Raw genomic sequence first — 8,801 nt, forward strand, 5'->3', positions numbered from 1 at the left:
TCCTTCTTGAGTTTTATTTGTGCTTTAAAGTGTATAATCTGGAAAAATGGGGGCCGGAGCGATAGTACAGTGGGTAGGGCATTTGCCTTGCACGTGGCGGACCCAGGTTCAGTCCCTGGCATCCCATGTGGTTCCTCAAGCCCCGCCAGGAGTGAATCCTGAGTGCAGAGCCAGGAGGGAGGAACTCCTGAGCATCCTTGGATGTGACCCAGTAAGCGAAAAAAAAAAAAAAAGACGAGAAAAAATTTACCTGTTCTTGAGTGTCATTCCTAATGGTTACCTATGACTACATTAAATATATAACTCAAGGGGCTGGAGCGATAGCACAGTGGGTAGGGCGTTTGCCTTGCACGCGGCCGACCCGGGTTCAAATCCCAGCATCCCATATGGTCCCCTGAGCACCGCCAGGGGTGATTCCTGAGTGCATGAGCCAGGAGTAACCCCAGGTGTGACCCAAAAAGAAAAAATATATATACAACTCAAAGGACACAGCGGGTAGGGCACTTGCCTTGCACACAGCTGACTTGGGTTTGATACCCCAGCATCCCTTTTTGTACATACGGTCTTCTGAGTCCCACCAAGAGTAACACCTGTGCACTGTTGGGTGTGGTCCCCACCCCCGACCCCCACAAAGAAAGGAGGAAAGAACTTCTACAACTCAAGGCTAACCGACTTAAAGCTTTCATGTCATTTAGTTACTGATACATCTACACGTGGCCGAGTTCTTTGGTTGCTGGAATCCTCTCAAGAGACACTCACGTGTGTGGTCTCAGTCCTCCTGGGAATTTAGTGTGGACGGTGGTCGGAATGTTTACTTAGGATCTCTCCAGGTGGCTGTTTGCCTGATCAAGGAGAAATAGACTAGGCGTTTTTTTTTGTTGTTTTCTTTTTAGCCCTCTGGTTTTGGGGTCACACCTGACAGTGCCCAGGGCTTACTCCTGGCGCTGCTAATGAGGGGTATTCTAAGTGGTGTTCAGGGGACCACACGGGGTACCAGAAACACTCAAGGCTTGTGTGTGTTAAAACAAACACTTGAGTGTTTCTCAAGGCAAGTGTCCTACCCACTGTACCATCGCTCTGACTCTGGGCTTGGCTTAGCTTCTGGATGGGGAGCTGCAAGGTTCTGGAAGAACATTTTTGATGAACAATGGGACAATAGTGCTACGATAATGATATATATGTATATAATATTCACAAATATTGTTGTCGCTATGTTTGTAAAATATCATCTTCAACTGTCTCAGTGTTAATATACAAAGTTCCAAAAGACAGTGCCCAATCTCTAAAGAGACAGTTGTGAAAGTGAGACTTCAGGCTCTAAGACACCCCTCTGGTGCGGATGCATTTTAGCCTTTTTAGGTTACCCACAGTCTCCTCGGGTGAGTAACCACACGCTATAGCATCCAAGGGGCCTGCTCTGTGAGAGAACAAGGATTAAGCAGCCGAGCTTCCCAGGCAGCCTTCCATCGCAGAGTTTAGCTTTCCAAGTTTATCCTCTTGGGATAAGATGGGGATATTCTGAAGAAGTTGCTTACCCATTGCTACTTAAACTTGTACAGAGAGAGCCCTGTCCCACAGGGACAGGCGCAAGCGAGTCTCACGGTGGGTTCCTTTGGAAAATTTAGAAGCCCCCATGTTACAAAATTACCAGAGATCAGACAGTTTGAGCACCGGAATGTTGAAAGATAGAAAATGTCAAGGAGCCGGACGTGAAGGTCACCGGAGTTTCCCGGAGGAAGAGGGATTCTGTTGTGATTGAGTGCTGGGAGCGTTTCCGTTGCTTATGGGCCTCGGGAGAACCAGTGTTTGGTTTGGGGGCTGAGAACAGCCTTTGGGAGAAGCCTTTGCTCGAGTACGGCTGGGGGAAAAGGAAGGATTCCAGAATTTCATTGTCTTGTCCTATTGCCCAGGATAAAGTTATTATTATTATTATTATTATTATTTAAGGCATGCTGAATGTTTTCCAGTCGAATTCCAGCCGGATTGTAGTGGAATAGCCTGAGTAGAGAAGACACAATGGCACTCACTGGGAGGGACAAGAAGATACCGAACTTGTTCAGCATTGGGGCTGTGCCCAGCGGAGTTCACGCTACTGATACTGGGCTTGGCCTCCAGTAGGGCCGGGTGGTCTCTGCGGGAGCTGGAGGCTGAGGTGGGAAGCTGGCGGGTTCCAGGGAACAGGGTGACCCAGGACACAAATGTGTGTGTGTGGGGGGGGCGGGCGGCAGAGAGTACTCAGATACGGTAGGAAGATGCAGTGATGAGCTCGGAGGGAACCGGAAGCAGGATTCCGTCACGTGATGCAGGATTATCTTTCCTGACCTCAGAGGGCTTGAGGAAGTGCTGTCTGCAGGAGGATACTCACAGATTAGTCCGGTTGCTTTCTTCTCAAAAAAGAAAAATTAAAAATTTTAATTTTTAATCATGATCACGATATCCCGTTAATCACCGATTTCTCGGGCGGGCTCAGTAACATCTCATTTCGTCCTTTTTCTGAGATCTTAGAAGTCTCTCTCGACTCGGCCCTCGTAACGATGTTGCACTGGGGGCTCTTCAGGGTCAGGGGAATGAGATCGAGCTTGTTACTGGATTTTGCATATGAATACACCATGGGGAGCTTGCAAGGCTGTCCCATGTGGGCAGGAAACTCTCAGAGGATTGCCTATGTATCTTAAAAAAAGATACATATTAAAGAACATGTCAATATAAATATATAAGAAAGATATTATTAAAATCAAAATAATTATTTATCCCTTATAAAGTGAAATAATAAGTCACTCATATATGAATAGGTATAACCTCACTTCTCAAAAAATCTAGAAAATTAAAAAAATTTTTCTTTTTATTGAGTCACCGTGAGATACACAGTTATAAAGCTGTTCATGGTTGGGTTTCAGTCATACAGTGATCCAACACCGGTCCCTCCACTATCATGTTGCTAACATGACACTAATATGTCCGCTAGTGTACATTCCCCCACCCCCAATGTCTGCAGTTTCCTCTGTGCCAGGCACTTTTCTCCTCTCCCTCCCCCTCCCCCTTTCCCTCCCCCTCCCCTCCCCCTCCCTTTGGGCAGTACAGTTTGCAGTACCACTTCTGGAAACATACCCCAGGGGTGCGGAAATGCCACCTGCACGTCTGTGTTCATCGCAGCTCTGTTCTCTTAGGATGCATTGCCGTCAGTGCTTCCTGCCGAGAGCTGGAGGAGACCCCAGGACTCTATCAGTAAGCTGGAATGTTGGTACACTTCTCCCTGGACACCAGGAAAGGGAAAACTGAGCACCCAGGATCACAAATTGCCAGCTCAGTCTTCCCACAGAAGGCTGCTGCTGGAGCAACACAGACAGACAGACAGACAGACAGACAGACAGACAGACAGACAGACAGAGAGGTGATTTCCTTGCTTTGCTTCCTTGCTTCGTTTCCTCATTTTCGCGCTTAAACTCCCCGCCTGGCTTTGGTCTCTGGAGCGGTCCTGCCACCTCTGCCTTGTTCTGCCTGATTTGAATTGACGGGTGCGAGGAGGAACTTTTGGAATGTCCAGCGCTCCTGGGCTGACCCGAGGTCGGCCTCCAGCTCCTGCGCGGTCTGACTTGATGCTTCGATGTTCTGCTCTGAGATGGGATCTGTGTCCCCCCCCCCCCCCCGCCAGCCCCAACCCCATGACAGCATTCCGCTGGTTTCTTTCCTGTGAGAGCCAGGACCTGGAGCTGAGACAGTGACCTTCTTCCCGCGTTTCCCCAAGTCCCGACAGCCCGCCCACCCAGCTGCTGGACAGCTGTGTGCCCCTTGTGGTCCTTGGAGCTCTCAGGACTATGAGGAAGTTGTCCTTGACTGCTTTTCATGTTGGTTGCCCCTTTTGTGCGTCATGGTTGGCAATACGGGTACTAAGCCGCCCTCATGTTTGTTCAGGGAGTTCAGTATTTTTTATCAGAAAGATACATCTGGAGTAGCTTTTTTTTTTTAAACTGGGTGGCAGCCTTGGGGTATGGATGTGACTGCTGGGGGCTTCTGGAAGGACAGGGAGGTGGGGGGAGGTAGCCCATCCCAACTCCCAGAAAGGCTGGAGATTTCAGTCACAAAACCTGCATACCTGAATTTACAGCTGATTAAATATCCCTGTGGGGTCCATCGGAGATGGTGGGGTCCAGCCGGGGGCATGGAGGCAATTTGGGATCATGGGAGCAAGTGGCTGCCAGCATTTGACGACGTGACTTTGGGCGCCGACCTGGGTGCCGTTTTGTTTTGTTTTGTTTTGTTTTGCTTTCCTCACCTGGCTCAGTTCTTAAGGATTGTTCCTTCTGGGCTCAGGGGACCATAGGAGGTGCCAGGAAAGGAACCTGGATGGGCGGGGAGCAAGGCCAGTGCCCTGCTGGCTATACTATCTCTCTCGTCACTCACTGCAGATTTCAGCCCATGGAGGCTGCTTAGCAAGTCCCAGGGCTCAAGGTTGAGAAGAACGTGCTTGTTTGGGTACCTTGGTTGTGGTCGTGAAGAAAGTTGGCCCTTGCTTGCCAATGCATTCGCCTGCCCCCATTAGAGGCACCTTTTAGCTGTAGCTCTTAAGTAAGATGGCTTGACGTTCATTCCTTGTGCCACTAGATGGCAGCCTCGCACCACGTTTCAAGTGTCGAAATTTAAGTGGAAAAAAAAAAAGCTCAGAAATCTGAGAAGATGCCAGCTTGTTCCATTTCGGATCCTGCACTTAGCATATTTTGCTTTAAAAAAACAAAAATCTCTCTCTCTCTCTTTTTTTTTGGCCTTATTCCATGAATGATGACACTCAAAATTTATTGTTCACTGAGAGACTGGGAAACAAAGTTTTGATTAAAACCAGTGGTGGTGTGTGTGTGTGTGTGTGTGTGTGTGTGTGTGTGTGTGCATGTGTGAGAGCTTGGCCTCAAGGTCATTGCTGTGGCATCTTCTCCAGGTTGATCACTCACCTGAATGGTTTATTTGTTTTCTTTTCATTTCGGGGCCACACCGGGAGGCGGTGGCAATGCTCAGGGCTTCCTCCTGGCTTTTACTCAGAAATCACCCCTGGCAGAGCTTGGAGGACCATATGAGCTGCCAGGGATTGAACCTGGGCTGGCTGTGTGTGAGGCAAGTGTCCTACCCGCTGTACTGTCTCTCTCGCCCGAAAAGGTTTCCTCTCATTCTCCTACAGCCTGTGGAGAGCTCGGCCTTCACCGTGCAGAGAGCAGGCAGGGTTAGCCAGCAGCTCAAGCCCACCCGGCGGAAAGCAGGCTGAGCCGGGGGCTCACAGCAGCTACAAACCCAAACAGCAGAAACCATGGAGGAAGGGGGTTCCTCATGGATACGAGTGGTTGATTTTCTTTCTTTCTTTCTTTCTTTCTTTCTTTCTTTCTTTCTTTCTTTCTTTCTTTCTTTCTTTCTTCTTTCTTTCTTTCTTTCTTTCTTTCTTTCTTTCTTTCCTTCTCTCCCTTCTTCCTTCCTTCCCTCCTTCCTTCCTTCCTTCCTTCCTTCCTTCCTTCCTTCCTTCCTTCCTTCCTTCCTTCCTTCTTCCTTCCTTCCCTCCCTCCCTCCCTCCCTCCCTCCCTCCTCCCTTCTTTCTTTCTTTCTTTCTTTTCTTTCTTTCTTTCTTTCTTCTTTCTTTCTTTCTTTCTTTCTTTCTTTCTTTCTTTCTTCTTTCTTTCTTTCTTTCTTTTTTGTCGAATTACTGAGATTGACCAGCAGTTCTGAGCATCTTGAAATCTCCGCGCAGTACAGGCACCAAGGCGGCCCCAGGTGTGTGCAAGTGGGCAGGACATTGATTCCAGGTTGACTGTGGCTTACCCAGAGCCTCAGGTCCAGCCCCAGGTCAGCCTGGGGCTATGACCCCTCAGTGACCCCCTCCCCTAGAGGCTGAGCAACGGGGACCAAAGGATAGAAAGAGTAGAACTTGGAAATACACACGGAGAACCTGAGACCAAAAAACGCCTGTATGAGCCCTGTCATTTTATGCTTTATTTTTATTTTTTGGCTTTTTGGTCACACCCAGCTGTGCACAGGGGTTACTCCTGGCTATGCACTCAGGAATTACTCCTGGCAGTGCTGGGGGACCCTATGGGATGCTGGGAATTGAACCCGGGTCGGCCGCGTGCAAGGCAAACGCCCTACCCGCTGTGCTATTGCTCCAGCCCCCCATTTTATGCCTTATATGCTTGGAGGCAAGATGGCACCGACGCCAGTTGAACCCGGTCTCCTGAACCCGGCCCACCATCTCAGTCTGGGTGACGCGCGACAGCACGCCCCAGGCATGGAATTCTGTGTGTGACCCTTGCTGGAACTCTGCGCGTGATTCCTGCGGGACCTCACTGGCTGCTTTTCGGGATTAAGACAGGTTGGCGTCAGCAGGTCGAGGAACAACCGAGACTGAGGCCGCAGCATCACCACCTTCCCGGGCCGGGCCGAGTCACAACACTGTCACGCATGGTACAGTGACAGTAGCATGCGCAATGGCTTTTCCACTGCAGGACACTGTCCGCCAACCACTGAGTGACTTGGGACTCGGTATAGGTGTTTATTTGACCTGGCACAGACCCTCTGCGATGGGGTCTTGCTCTGCCGGCTATTCAACAACCTCCGGGCACACTCCATCCACCTTAAGGTGATCAACCTGAGGCCGCAGGTGCCCCAGACGCTGCTTGAAGACGCAGGCAGGTGCGTTTTGTCAGCGTGCAAATTGTTACAGCAAGGCGGTCACCAGGAGTTTACATTTGGGAGACTGGGAACACGTGCAGGGACGGTTATAGATCAGCCCCAAAGAAGCCTCCCTGCCCCCCCCCCCAAATCCAGCAAGCTACTGAGGGTATCTCGCCTGCACGGCAGAGCCTGGCAAGCTACCCGTGATGTACTAAATATGCCAACAACAGTAGCAACCATTTGCTCTCAATGGAACGAACATCTCCGAATGCAGCAGCTATGTATGCCTGGGTCAAGAACTCAACATGAGGAACGACTTGGCGCCAGAACTGCGCAGGAGGAAGAGAGCAGCGTGGAACACCTTCAAGAGCGTCGAAGAAGTGGTTAAGAGGACAATAAATCTCTGACTCTGGGCACATCTTTTCGACTCCACCATTCTTCCTGCACTAACATATGCTTCAGAGACCTGGGTCCTACGCAAATAGGATGAGAATGCTATTCGGTCTCCCAAAGAGGAATCGAAAGAGCTATGCTTGGAGTATCACATCTCACTCAAGTGAAAGAAGGAATCCGGAGTTCCGACCTCCGTCGACGGTCAAGAATCAGGGATGCTGTCTCGTTTGCCAAGACATCAAAAATGAGAAGGGCTGGACATGTAATGCGATTAAGAGACAACCGCTGGACTAGAGCTGTTACCGACTGGATTCCCACGGGATGTCAGAAGACCTCGTGGCCGCCCACCAACGAGATGGTCAGACTTCTTCCTCAAATCCCTGAATGAACAGTTTGAGGCTCTTCCTGTTCCTGGAGCGAGCAGATATCATTGGGCTGCACTAGCACGCGACAGGGACAAATGGAGACGTGACTGGGGCCCACTCGAGCCAATCGAAGATCAACGGGACGACAAGTGATAGAAGTGAAGTGATTTCCCTGTCCCTGAAGGAGCCCCCATCTGAGTTGGGAAGAACGAAAGGGCTCGTACCAGCAGACGGTGCACAGGTCAGCGGGCGGGAAGGTGCCCCGCAAGCAGCCGGCCACCAAGGCGCCCGCAAGAGCGCACCAGCCCGACACCAGCTACCAGCCCGACACCTGGTGCTGCGCGAGATCCGCCGCTACCGGAAGTCCACGGAGCGGCTCCTCTGGCAGCTGCCGTTCCAGCGGCTGGCGCTCGAGATCGCGCGGGACTTCAAGACCGACCTGCGCTCCCAGAGCTCGGCCGTCACGGCGGCGCTGCAGGAGGCTCGAGAGGCCGACCTGGTGGGGCTCTTCGAGGGACACCAACCTCTGCGCCATCCACGCCGAGCGCGTCACCATCACGCCCAAGGACATCCAGCTGGCGCGCCGCATCCGCGGGGAGCGGGCATAAAGTTTCCAATGCTGGGGCTGGAGCAATAGCACAGCGGGGAGGGCGTTTGCCTTGCATGCAGCCGACCCGGGTTCGAATCCCAGCATCCCATATGGTCCCCCGAACACCGCCAGGAGTCATTCCTGAGTGCATGAGCCAGGAGTAACCCCTGTGCATCGCCGGGTGTGACCCAAAAGGAAAAAAAAATAGTTTCTGATGACATGGAGACGCTACTGGCGCCCGCTTGAGTAAAGCGATGATTAACGGGATGGCTGTGCTACAGACAGGGCATTGTGAGGTAGTGTAACAAGGCTTTCATGTTTGAGTTTCAGTCATACAGTGATTGAACACCCGTCCCTCCGCCAGGGCACATGCCCCACTGCCAACATCCCCATATACCCCCACCCCCGCCGGCAAACCTCCCCCTGCCTCTATGGCAGGCAATTCCCCCCATACTCTCTCTCTACTGTTGAGCATCATGGTTTGCAATACAGATACTGAGAAGTTATCACGTTGGGTCCTTTATCTCCTTTCAGCACACATCTCCCATCCCGAACAGTGGTTGGCTTTCCAGTGTCTTTGGAATCCCAGGTAGATTTATCCACTGGTTTTATTTTTTATTTATTTATTTTTTGCTTTTTTGGGGGGGTCACACCCAGTGATGCACAGGGGATTCCTGGCTCATACACTCAGGAATTACTCCTGGCAATACTTGGGTGACCCTGTGGGATGCTGGGAATCGAACCTGGGTCGGCCGCGTGCAAGGCAAACACCCTCCCCGCTGTGCTATCTCTCCAGCCCTATCCACTGG

At 51.2% G+C, this 8,801-nt stretch overlaps 1 pseudogene; it reads left to right on the forward strand.

The window, feature by feature from the left end:
- Window positions 1-6,175: 6,175 nt before the first annotated feature.
- On the forward strand, window positions 6,176-8,011 carry LOC101548675 (histone H3.3-like; annotated as a pseudogene).
- The last annotated feature ends 790 nt before the right edge of the window (window positions 8,012-8,801 follow it).

The sequence above is a fragment of the Sorex araneus genome, chromosome 2 (assembly GCF_027595985.1).
Source record: "Sorex araneus isolate mSorAra2 chromosome 2, mSorAra2.pri, whole genome shotgun sequence".
NCBI classification, from domain to species: domain Eukaryota; kingdom Metazoa; phylum Chordata; class Mammalia; order Eulipotyphla; family Soricidae; genus Sorex; species Sorex araneus.